This window comes from Cupressus sempervirens, chromosome 7 (genome assembly GCF_028749045.1).
Source record: "Cupressus sempervirens isolate cs-2001-9-10 chromosome 7, ASM2874904v1, whole genome shotgun sequence".
Taxonomy (NCBI): domain Eukaryota; kingdom Viridiplantae; phylum Streptophyta; class Pinopsida; order Cupressales; family Cupressaceae; genus Cupressus; species Cupressus sempervirens.
The window spans coordinates 937,480,028-937,494,325 of record NC_143124.1 but is presented as its reverse complement, the minus strand read 5'-3'; positions in this window follow the sequence as shown (position 1 = coordinate 937,494,325).

The following is a 14,298-nucleotide window of genomic DNA, read 5'->3' as shown; positions in this document are numbered from 1 at the left end:
AGTGAATGACTAATTAATTAGCATGTATTGACATTGTTCAAAATTAAGGGTCAGAGTGTTGGCGGCCCTAGTAGCAATCCCCTGGTCCCATTTTTCATCCCATCAACGAGTCCAGAGGTATGTATCAATTTAATAATTTAAATTAATACATATATTTATTATGTAATCATATGAAGAATTGACAAAAAAAATTATGCATGTGCATTAGTTCTCTACAGGATCGTCGACATTCACTACGGACTCCAAGCCTAGATGTGATACAAGCTTCATAGAGGTACATTTGTTTGATGTTAATTTAATTCATTTGATTATATTTGTTTCATGTTTCATGTTACATGTAATGTGTATTGTATGACATGTAGCTCTGGAAATCTAAGACTCCTCCTCATCTTTAGTAGTTTGTCGATCGTGGAGTGGCTATAGCTATGGCTAGTTCACAGCCATTGACTAAGGTATGAAAGAATTTTCTTTTTTTTAGTTTTTGTTTATAATAGCATCAAAATGTCGAATGTTATTTATAAGTGATTATATTGATTGAATTGTTGTAGGGTCTTATCACACCCAGTCATCCAAGAGCCTTTGAGGTGGACTTGCAGAGCGACTATATGATGGTGATAAGAAAATAATTAATTTTGTGTGTACATATATTTGATTTCAATGTATAATAATTGTTGATTCATATCTACTTTGTTTGTATCATCTTGAGTTAGAGAAGAGCCTCAACAAGAGGATGAGCGAGCATGTGAGGTAGACCCCATCATCACCATCATCTCCCTCCACATGATGATTGAAGAACTCTAGAGATTTTTTTCCTTGCCCTCATGGGAAGGAGAAGATATAGTTGATAGACATACATGTATAGGCATCAGTGAACATATATGTTGGATTCTATGTTAGTGGGCATATTCGATATACATTTGATGTATATATGACATTTTATATTTGATGTATGACATTTATTTGATGCATGACATTATTAGACTTATTAAATTATTGGTTATCATAATATATTATATGTTCCTTCATGTATGACACCCTTGGTACTCATAACCATGCACCCAAGAATCGGGTACATGTATCCAAAATACTGAGTACTCATTGGAGAGCATCATAGCTAAGGACCTTGATTGAGATTTTAGATTATTTTGTTGGTTGTTTGTTTGTGTATCAACTTGTTTTTTATCAAGCTTAATTCAATACCTAATCAATTAAAAACTTTAATAGAATATTGATTAACAATAAAATTTATCATTGTTTAAGCATAAGTTTATCATTTGCAATATGTCATCGTCATATGATTTATGATCTTGTTCATGTTTAAAGTTTTCCTTCTCTGTTATTTGTTTATAAAGCTTAATTAAATACCTAATCAGTTTGAAACTTTGATACAATATTGATCAACAATAAACTTTATCAATGTTAAAGCTAGAAATTTATCATTTGCAATATGTTATTGTCATATAATTTATGATCTTCTTGTTCATGTTTAAACCCGCCTTCTATGTTATGCATCTAAACATTTATCATAAATTATTATTACAAACATATAACAAATCTAAAACTGAAAATAGTACATTACATTTACAAACTTTATAACTATTTTTTATTTGAAAAATCATTGTCATGACTCAAATTTAGGTTTTCTATAAATATAAAAGTATAATTAAAAATAAAGTTTGACATACCCAAGTACCCTCGTCCCCTATTATAAATAATAGTTGTACCTTAACCTGTACCCATAACATACGTACCCCAAGTACCCCCGTCCATGTGCAACCTTGTATATTAGATGTGGATCTTGGTGTTTTCTATACACCTATGTGTTTTATAGGATCTCTTTCTACTTAGAACATCCCTTGACCTTTCCCAACCTCCTCACGAGGTTAATTGATCCAAACTTGCAGCATCACTCCCCTACTCTTTTAGGAACAGTATCCCTCCAAAGGTTTTATAGGTCTACTTGGGTACCATAGCACTCTCCAATCCAACCAATGTTTCTATGATGTCCTAAGGTGTTATTGGAACACTTTTACTATGCTTGAATGGATAAAAACAATAGGTTTGTACCCAATTTCAATATTTCTTCACAAAAGGGCTACAAGGACAGCCCCTAATTAGGCCTCCACCTGGATTTCTAGGGCCAATAGCTCCTTTGTCTTAGAGTTTCAACACCTTTAGTGATGGAGACACAACCAAAGACAAAAATGAAAACATAGGAAAAGGGAAATATTATTATCAATGAAAAATGCCCTATGCTCTTACAATAGTATGATTCTAGAGAAAGAAATCCTCCGCATAATACCTTCTCTCTAACTTCAATAAGAACTATGTTTATAGTGCCAAAAATGTTCTTAAATAGACCCCAAATGGTTTAGGGTTAGGAATAAAATTTAGAATATGCTATTTGACATCCACCACCAAAATAGAAGGTTCTAGAAGTCACGTTAGAAGTCAGTGTAAAATTAGAAGAATCCAAAAATGGTAGTCCAACTTCTGGGAGGCATAATTTTTGAATCGAGACTCTGATTGACAAATTGTTTACATTTTTGGAAAGCTCTTGAAGTTCTCTATAACCCTATGGACCAGATTTTCTTGTCCCCCATATTTTGGCCCTGTATGAGGCCATTTAGTGCCTCAAATCTAACTTTGAAGCACTCTTAGGAGGTCTCTAGGAAATTTAAAACTACGATAACTTTCTAACTGTAAAGCCTTTTGACCTAATTCTTTTTCCAGAGAATTTTAAATTACAATTATAATTATCCCTCCAACTTACACCCACTAACTAATCATAATTTTTTCTCAATTACAAAATAACTCATTTTGCATTTACACTTATCCCAAGGTGCTTAAAAACTCTAATCCAGAAACTAATAGTGGAACTGTGAGAGTTGGAACCTTTATTTGAACCAAATGAGTTTCCAAAAATGATAACACATTAAAGGGAAACTATCTCTAAGCATATTTTTGAGTGATACATGATTGCCCTTACACCACTGGATGCTCCTGCATCAGACACCTAGGGTAGATTGAAAGTGACCCTGAACCTTTATTTGAACCAAATGGGTTTCCAAAAATGATAATAGATTAAAGAGAAACTATCTCTAAGCATATTTTTGAGTGATACATGATTGCCCTTACACCACTAGATGCTCCTGCATCAGACACCTAGGGTAGATTGAAAGTGACCCTGTCACTTTATGGCGGGTAGAGGAAAACCCAAATGGGAAACCTCCACTATTGATATCCAGGTTGAGTCTTCTATTGGTCATCCTTTCCACTTCACCAGGTACTCCTCATACTACCTATTTCTAGTACTCTTTCCCACGTGACTATCCAGAATCTCTTCTATCTCCTCCTTCTTAAAAATAGGAATTGATCATGGCTCCAGCATCAATCCCTCATCTGCACCACCATCATGATATTCTGTTAAGTTTGAAATGTTGAAGATAGGAGAAATATGAATCCCATCTAGCAACTCCACCTCATATGCATTTCCTGAGTCATGTTTCTCAAAATTTTGCAGGGGTCAAATTCCTTCATCTCTAGCTTGTTGTAAGTACCCACTAGAAACTGTTCCTTTCATAAGTGTACCATAACTAGATCCCCTACTTGGAATTCCTTATGTCTCCTCCTTTGATCTGCCCTAGCTTTATACTATTGATTCATCTTGTTAATGTGTGCATGGACCTCCTCATGTAGGCTCTTGACATGTTCAGCAAATTCTTCTGCCTGAACACTTGTCCTCTACCCTTGCTTCATCTTCCTTAAGTCTAGCGTAGTCCTTGGGCTACTTCCATACACAATTTGGAATAGGGATCTACCAATACTCCTATTTACAGGATTATAGTAAGAAAATTCCACTTGTGGTAGAATCAAATCCCATCCCTTGTGCTTATCTCCCACTAAACACCTCAGAAAATTGCCTAGACTTTTATTTACCACTTCTTTCTATCCATCAATCTACAGATGATGTGTAGAACTAAACTTCAATTCCATCCTCAACTTCTTCCACAAAGTCCTACATAAATACCCCAAAAATTTAGTATCTCTATTAGAAATAATACTCTTTGGAAGACCATGTAGTCTCACCACCTCTCTGAAAAACAAATCTGCAGTATGTACAACATCATGTGTCTTGTGGCATGGAATGAAATGTTCCATCTTGGAGAACCTATCAACCACAAAAAATACTAAGTCATTATCATTTTGTGTCCTTGGAAATCCAAGAACAAAATCCATACATATGTCCTCCCATGGCTTCAATGGAATAGGTAATGGCTGATAGAGTCTAGTATTATGACTAAATCCCTTGGCTACTTGACATACTTGACAACTCTACACAAAATTCTACACATTCTATGACATTTGAGGCCAAAAATAATGTTCTCTAATAATGGCAATGGTCTTATCTTGACCAAAGTGTCCTGTCATCCCCCCATTATGCATATTTTTGGGTGATACAGGATTGTCCTTACACCACTGGATGCTCCTACATCATCTAGCCTAAAGAAAAATTGATACATAGGACCCAAGCTCAAGGATTTTTAGGGTCTCTAGGTGCATATAGGCCATACAACAAAAATAACAAAAGTGAGGGTTTGGTAGGGTTTTCTTGGCTACCTATTGCCCCCACTTTTAAGAGACCTTCCACACTTAATCAAGACTCCTTCTCCACAAGTTAGAAACTTCTCATACCCATCTTCAATCCCTCAGAAGGGTAAGTCTTCATTCTTCAAGCTTTGCTCTCAAGAGCTCTTTCTTTGCTGATAGTTCCTAGTCGAGGATTGCCTAGCTCACCTAGGGCTTGGTCAAAGAGTTCTTTAAACTCACTTTGAGGACCCTTTCTTGCATAATATAATACATTAGAGTCTATAGCCTTGAAATCTAGAAGACCATGGAATTTCCATGGTGGAGACAAGACTTATAGCCCTTTCATGATAAACAACTCCAAAACTAGTAGTAGATCGGTATCTTTGAGGAAATTTACAAAACCTTTCAAAACTTGGTCACAAACTATAACTATTGCATGGTAAATATAGAGGCTACAAGTATCTAATGTTTTTTAGCTATTACAAAGAACTTTCATATATCTATTTCTTGACCTCATTCAATCCATGTCTCCTAGCTTAAGGCTCTACTTTCATGGCATTAATATCCTTATTATGCCATTGCTTTAAGATAATGGGATGCATTTCCCATGTTCATCTATGACAAACTTGAAGTAGACTGCACAACAATAGAAGCACAATACAAGGCCAATACCTAATCAACACATCAAAAATGTTTCAAGATTGGAACTTATGGCTTGTTTTTCTTTATAAGTATCTACCCCTCCTAGGAATCACTGAGAAAGGTTTCAAATCTTACCACCCACAAGTAAGACACAAAGCAACTTGATCCAAAATTGAGGAATAAAGGCAAACTCCCTTAAATGGGGAAAAATGGGGATTTTATGGTTCTAGAACTTACAACTTCCAATAAAGGCTTGGATCCACTTAGTTTCAACCCAATTAAGCCAAATCAACCATTGGTTGCACTCCCAACAACCCACAATCCAATTTGCAAGAATATACCTAGAATCCTATTAGGTTTCCAAACATTGATTCTTGCCAATAAGTTTAAAACTCTCCAAAAGACATGGGGAAAAAAATATAGTTTCAAGTACCCTTTTCCAAGTTCTCATAGACTTCAAAGTTGCAAAGACAAATTCTACTCTAGCATATCATAACCATAACCAAGTACACAGACCTAATTAGCTAGTTTGGGCTTGGTTTTCAAGGCAAGTGGTTAAGAATGGGTGAATAGGATAAAATCTCCACTTCTAGGATGTTCTACTAGCTTAAACAAGGGTTGTTTGATAATCAAGTCTTCAAACTCTCTCCATCACTTTGATTAGTCTAATTTCTTCAAAATTGGGTCAAATACATGAGGATTATTGAAATAGGGCTCGCTCCCAAAAATCACTAACTTCAACTCCTATTTAAAAGCTGCAAAAATCCTATAGTATACACCCTTAAATTTTTGCATGCCAATGGAGAAGGAATTCCATTGCTGGATTAACAAGTTAGGGTCATTTAAGTGCCCAAACCCTGAAATCAAGGGTTTCTAAGACTAGCAGACTAATAAATTCAATAACTTTTGCAAGAGAATAGGTAAAGAATTCAAACCAAAGCCAAAATATCCTAGATAGATAGTATCAAATTTTCAGTACATAAAGTTCATTTTGCAAGCCTTAAGTTTGGACCGTTGGGTTGCTCAAACAAAAATTTGCTTAGCAAAATTGCAAAAGTTGCTTAACAACTTTTTGCAATTTTTGTGCTATAGCAAGAAATATTGAAAAATTTGCAAGAAATTGTTGCAAATTGGATTTGATTGATTCCTACAACCTTATTAGGTTCCCAAATGTCTAGACACACCCTAAAAACATAAAATGAAAGAAAAATCACCTGTTAGGACCAAATGATCCCCAAGTTTTATAGTCATACCAAGGGGTCCTGTGTCCTTTCCATCCATATCTCACATGAGCTTTGAGATATGCTCCATCAAAGATTATTTCCCTATGGCATTTAGTGACCATTAGGGACGTTTTGATATGACATGCTTGAGAACATTCAAACACTCAACAAGATAGGACAAGGTTGGGGCTAGGGTTTACCGAGCCACTCGAAGCTAACAAAATAGACAGTTTTATAACATGGCAAAATGTGAGGGAGATTTGGCAGTTGGCAACTTTGTACTGGCCCACACTATAAGTTTTAGCATCACCTGAGATGGCATCACAAAATTAAAATAGAGTAAGATCCCCAAAAAGTGAGAGAGGTTATTGTAGGTCTCCATAACACGGTCCTATAGGAACTAGAATTGCATCCATGCCTTGTATGACCTCTGAGATATGCCCCAGCAAAGATCATTTCCATATGGCATTTAGTGACCCTTAGGGACATTTCTATTTGGAATGCCCAAGAATGTTTGAGTGCTCAATGGGATGGGAGGAGGTTGTGGATAGGGTTTACCTGGCCACCACAAAATAGATAGTTTGATCCCACAATGAAAGGTGAGAGAGATTTGGCAGATGGCAACTTTGTACTAGCCAACACTACAAGTTTCAGCATCACCCAAGATGGTGTCACAAAATCAAAATGGAGTAAGATCTTCAAAAAGAGAGAGAATTTATTTTAGGTCTCTACAACATGGTTCTATAGGAACTAGGATCACATCCATACCTCATACGAGCTCTGAGATATGCCTTGTCAAAGATCGTTTCCCCATGACATTTAGTGACCCTTAGGGATGTTTTAGTTCAGCATGCCTGAGAATGTTTGAGCACTCAATGGGATGGGACAATCTTGGGGATAGGGTTTACCCTACCACCTAGAGCTGATAGAATAGATGGTTTTATCCCATGACCCTTTTTCCACTAAGTTGCAAATTTGAGCAACTTTTACAACTTTCAACAATGCAACTTTGCACAAAAAGTGCAATTTTTACATTTTTCACTTGATTCTACTTCTAGATCTTGGAAAATATTTGGAAACACTAAAGTAACTTATTTTTAAATGCTCAGCCCTTCACCAATTCCCAAACTCCTGCAAAGTTGTTAGCATTTTTGCAATTTTGAAAAATCACCTATATTGCTCATTTTTGACCCCTTGGTTCAATTTGACACTTTTCCATATAATGGCACCTAGAGTCTCATTGACCTTACATCTTGGGTATAATTGGATAGGTATTTGAATCGCCTTTCATATACATTTGGTTTCAAGTTTTTATCTATTTATTTGTGCAATTTATTTATGTTTTACAAAAGGTTGGCTGGTTAGTGTTGTAACATGACCTGTTTGCATTCATGGACCTCTAACTTGCAACCCAACAGTGGGACCAGGCTGATTTTCGGTGGGAAGCAAGTTAAGGGAGTATTTTCACATATCACAGAGTTTCAAGGGTAGAAAATGTGGTTTGCTATTTTTTCTTGCAGGCCCTAGGCTGAATATCACCATGTATTCAACCCTATTTTAAAGAAGAAGTGGTCTAGAACTCCCAAACTTGTTATTGTGACCTAGGGAAAGAGTGAAATTATTTTTTGGCATGGTGAGGAAGATTCCCAATTGGTTGTGTTGATTCTATTATCACATCTCTTGGCAGTTGCTTTGGAAAGCCAGCCTAATTAGGCATATTAGGACTATGAACCTAGTTGGTTTTTGGGTATACTAGAGTAGGATCAACCCATAAGACTTTGGAATCTTCAAGAGTCTAGAAAAGGGTATCCGAAAATGTATTTTTTGTGCCACTTTGTTTGGAGAGCTTGGGAGTTAACTATTGAAAGCTAGAAATAGACCTACTAGGATTCCTAGGCCTAGATTTGGGAACTAGGTCTATTGGTGGTGTTTGAACCTTGAAAGTGGATGAATCCTAGTGGGATAGGTCTGAATATGACAAAAAAAGTCTTTTTCTTAATCCTTGAAAGCATTTTCTCTAATTTTCCCTATTTGGCCTAGTTAAGGGCTAGTGTCCCTAAGGCCTAATTGAGACCCAAGCTTTCTGTGAACCCTAGGGAGAGGGAAAGACCTTGGAGAAGTGGAGTCCACTTGGAAAGACAAAGGTCAGCATTGGAAAGAGGTTGGTAACTTTACTTGGCATCTTGTAGTGGGTTGGGTGTTGCTAGGCACTGTAGGAGGTGGTGGTAGATTGTGGTTGTAGACTCTGCATCAAATTTGATGCCATATTGCTAGGCACTGTAGGAGGTGGTGGTAGATTGAGGTTGTAGACTCTACATCAAATTTGATGCCATAGGTATAGAAGCAGGAGATCTACCTAAAGAAAGCCATGGTTTTATGTAAAATTGTCAAATTAAACATCATAAATATGGTATAGGATTAACTAACAAGTCCTGGAAGTGATTTCTTGGTCAGATTTGAAGAGGCCCTAATTTTTTGCCTTGTTTGGTAAGGGTTTCATAAAAAGAACATATATAGAGTTGATGGGTTCAATCCAATTGAAGAATCCTCACTTTAGGATCATATTAAGATACGTTACCAAGTTATATGGTTGGGGGATAATTATTCCATTGTAAGGATCCTCCTCATATGTATTTATCAAATATGAATCCTTTGTTAAAATCATTATAGGAGATTGAATCAGATATGAAGTAATGTGTTATGTTGTGAATGTTCTATTGAAATTAAGAGTAGTTGATACATCCATGTTTTAATACTCTGTGATTTGAGAACTACTACATTATCTCAACTATTTAAACATTAAAATTTCACTAACAATGATACAAGGCATTTTCACCTGACAATAAGGGCGTTGATTTTGATACCTTGATGATTAAGTTTTATACTTCAAATAGTTTAGTATTCTTTAATAGGTGTTGTTATGATGTCGAGGTATATGCATGCCTAACAATGATTATAGTAGTACTTAATCTGAAATTAATGAAAAAGTTATATGCTATATTTATTATGTGATTAATGATGATTAAATGTGAGTAGAAAAGAATTAAACAGTTAGTTATATGAAAGATTCATGTTTTAATTTATATGATTTCCTTGATAAGTTATATATATAATGCATGAGATTTTCTTGAGCTATTGATGTGTGCAATGAGTGTGCAGGATATTTTAGCCAAAAAATCTAATGAAGAAACATAATTGAACTCTATGTACCAATTGTGGAGACCAAGGTTTAGTCTAACAAAAGATGCAAACCCAGTTGTTCATATTTTATTTGTGTCGTGGAATGAATGAATGTATCATTTTCTAAACTTTAAGTGTTAATGTTTCATAATAGTAATTTTATAGTGTTTCTTGACACTCATGATTCATGTATGCATTTAAGCATGATAGTTAGGGTTAACCGAATAACCTAAAGGTCTAAGTTGGACTAGGTTAGTGACCTTTTTGCTAGTTGATTAGTAATCAAGGTTAATTACCTTAATCATGATTAGTGAGTAATATACTTTTTGAAGGTTGTTAGTAAGTCCTAAAATTTCTTAACTTCTGATAGGTTGCTAATTAATCCTAAAGGGAAAAAATTATGAAATCTAAGTACCTAAGGGGTATGGGTATGGGTTGGGGGCATTTTCCACCCTCCAACCCCTTTTTTTGACTTTTATGGTCACTCAAAAACTCAATTTTTGCTTTATTGCAAAAATTGAAGGATTTCATCATGGGTGGGATAACTTTAACTCCACTGTGAGGTTAGCCTATGTCTAGTTGAGTTAGAAGACTCTAGACCTTTTAGGCAAGTGGGGGAGTTATTTCTTTTTAGAGTGGTTGAGTTTAGGATCTTATTTAGAAGCAATTTTGAGAGGGTTTTGGAGTGTTCACCCAACCTCTACTTTTAGAGTGGAATTCAAGATTGAAGGAGAAGGCGAAGGAAGGGAATGCTCATCTCAAATTATTCAATTGCCATAACCCAATTTTGAAGATAGGAATCCCTTAGCTCATGTTGTTCATGGTTCAGTTATTGAGGTTGCATTTGTATGTTCGTGTGTGTGTTTAATATGTTGGGAGGGATTGAAATAGGTTTTCTTAATTTTTCTCCCCTATCTTTTTCTTTGAATTTCGAAGGGATTGTATGGGTTGTATTGGCATTACTCACCCCCAGATAGGGTAGAAGTGGCCATGTATGAGAGAAGGCCTTTAGTTGGACTCTGACATTGTAGACTCTCTTCTCAAGACAAGAAGAGGGAGAGAGGGTAGGGTGTCATGGGCCCTACTCGTCAGCACAAACCATGTATGATTTTTGGAATGGAAGAATGAAAGTTCTTGAGTTTATAGCCCCAAAAGGGCACCTGTTATGGTGTTGTGTCTAACATCTCCTATTGGAAATATCCACCTTCTCCCTAGTCTGGTTCAATGTTGAACCTGTTGTGCAAACTGAGATTGGAGTGAATGTTTGATTTTTTCTTCATGTTATGATTGGTTGTCTCCTGGTCAATTTTTTTTCTCTCCATGATCACCATGAAGCATTGCAGAATTTGTAATGGATCCCTTGTTAAGGGCCAAGAAGGAAATTCAAAATGGGTAATGGATTTCAGTTATGTTGGGAGATTTCTCCTGAAGATTGAAATCTTGTGTAAAATTTTTATTTAAACTTATTGTTCAAATGGAAATGATGTTAGGTTTTCTTCCTAGTTCTTTCTCAACAAAGCCTTTGAATCTGGTGGTCAATAAAAAAATGATTGAGTAATATCCTTGCTTATGAGTTTCCAGTTTTCAATTTTGCATATGCTACAGAAAAATTAGTTGTGATGATGTTTACCTTACTTCCACATTCTTATGTTATGTAATTATAGTCTTTGATTTGGATTAATTTGATAAAATGATGATAAACAATCATGTAATTAAAAGTTCAAAATATGTTAAGGACAATTCAATGATACGATTGGTATTTCATTTCATAAATTTCTTTAGTATTAGGAAAGATAATGCTCATTTTCAAATGTTCAAGCATTATTCTTAACATCTATGTTACAAATCAACTAAAAAAAAACTAGCCCCCTTAACGAATAAATAAATTTGAAAATCCATACTCAAAAAAAAAAAAAAAGGGGTACTGAAAATAGAAAGGTTACCTTCTTAGAGCAATTTAGCTCACTGCCTTTTGTATGGGGAAATATAAATTCCCTTATAAGACTGAGCATATTCCACTTAGATTCCTTTATTATCCTATTTTCTATATTAAAATAAATTAGTTGCAAAAAAAAAAAGGAGAGAATAAAATAAATAAATAAAACAATAAGACATAAATTACCTACTACTCCACCTTATCCCCAAAAAAAAAAATACAACCACTTAACCTTACATTACTCCCTCCTCACCCAAGCATAGCCATACGTGACACATGGTATAGTCCACAAAAATTGGTAGTACCCCCAACGTACCCCATACAGGCTTGACCTAGCGCTTTAATCTTATTGGATGGAGGGGTTATGTTTTAATGAGGGGTGGTGGGGCACTTCTTTACATCTGATAGGATGGGCCATCCACCAAACTCCCATCCTTCCCAAGTGCTACCTCATTCTTGCCTTGGGTAGCGTGGAGGGGGAGGGGCTTGGGACAATGCACTGCATGAATGGTGTTGGCAAGGGGGGGAAATAGTTAGGCATTGGGGGATTGGGTAGGTAGGGTTAGTTAGATAGGCGATTGGTGATAGGTTGTCGGAAGATTTCATTGTTAGGATGGGGAAGCACTCACAGTACTTGGATAGAGTGCCCAACCTTGGGAAGTGTCCATTGTGGATGATGTCAGCCTTGTAAGTGGCCAAGTGGGGAGGGTGTTTAAGTAGTTGTTGTGGGAAGATAGGTGGATGTTTAGGAAATTAGTAGCTAGGATAGTTAGTAGGAGTATAAGTTATTAAAGTTTTGTTTTGGTATTTTATTATTTGTTTTTAAATTATAGTTGAATTTTATTTAGGTCCCTTTATGTAAATAAATTAGTAATTATTTAGTATTGGTTTAAGATTAATTTAATTTAAGTTATAGATATATTTTATCTTTGAAGATGAAATTAAAGTTTATTTGATTATAATAATATTGTAATTGTGATGAAGGCATCTTAGGGTAGTAGGTGTTATGTTATTGTGCAAAGGTTTTATAGGTTAGATTTCTTGATGACTTGACTATTGTTTAGGATTATGTTCAAGGATAAATTATTTGACATAAATGTTTTAATGAAGAATATTTAATGTTATAATTAATTCTAATAGGTTATGTTAATAACTGGAATCAAGTGTTAAGGTGATAGGTCAACTTCTTGAAGATATAAAACTAGCTCACCTAGGAGATTGAGCCTGCACATCGAATAAATATGAGATAACTTGATAAACTAACATAACTTATGAAATTACATAAACTTAAGAATGTGATATATGGAATGGTCAAAGTAGGGTTGATTCAGTCCTCAATTAGGGATTGAACCCAAATGTACCCTAGTAAAGGGTGTAACCTTTGAGATTATGTCTAAACAAGATGTATCTGTAGTATCATGGCTTGAGTGTTATGAATCTGTGCAGTTTGGTTGAAGGGTCAACTCGACGTCTAAATGAAATGAAATCAAACTCCTTAAAAAACCCTTGGTCAACCTTCTATAACTTTCAAGGTAGCATGTATTAAACATAGTGGTTATTTAACTTTAAAAAAAAAAAAAAAAATTGGTGTATTTTTGCCCCAAATTTTGGGCATCATATTTTGGTATCAGAGCCTAGTTTCATGACACTTCGGCAATAATGGGTCCATGTAAAGTGTGGATGTTTAAATTTTACTATACGAATTAGGGATTTCTCTTTGTAGAATTTTAAGGAGCTACTATAATTCTTTCTAAATGATGACACCGATGAGTAAACATAAGCAAAACTTGGAGTCAGTATTAGCAAATGTAAATGGTTAACCACATTAGATAACCTCATCTTAATGACTGGAAACAACTAATTAGATGCAAGGATACTATATTTATATTAAAAAGTATATTATGTTCTCATGAGGAACTCAAAATTATATTGAATAAGATCACCTCAAGGGAAAACTAAATTAAGAACCCTAAAATCACTTTGAATCACGAGAGTGGAAACGAGTACATAATCCAGCGATCAGTGAAGCAATGTTTCTCATCATCTTTAATAGAAGCCAAATTTTGTCTAACCTAATCACTCGTGGGAGAATTCAATATATATTATTCCAGTAACCCTTGGAATGCAAACAAGAGTTAATTTGGAATCTACAAGTAACATTTGGGAACCTCAAATGATAGGATTACTAATGCAAGAAGTTGTTCAACAAGAGAGAGTTAGTTAGGAATGTAAAAAGAATATGAATATCTTAGATTGCTATAGGGAATGAAACCCTTATTAGGGAATGAATCTATCTAAAATATATGGTGCTAAGAATGAAATTAAATGGTGATAAGTCTGTAACATATAGTATTGAATTAGTAAGATGGGAAGATGAAAAATTTTGAGTTAGGGTTATGTGAGTCTATTATGTTAGCAGACTTATTCTATAAGCATGAGTAACACTAAATTTTTAACTATCAAGTGAATGCTCGTAGACTCTAACATTGAAATTTTTGGACCAGTTATAACCCTACAATATAGAGAAAGCAAGGTCATAATAAAAGTATCAACCTAGTACGAACTAAAAGTTTAGGTATCAAATTTAAGTAAAAAGAATATTATAAGGCATGAGTTAGGATAAGAACAATAATGATGACCTATATCGTCAGCAAGGAGATAGTTGTAAGAATGAATGAGTAAACATTGGTAACATCTTAATAATGGTTTTATACCTATGTAGTTGCA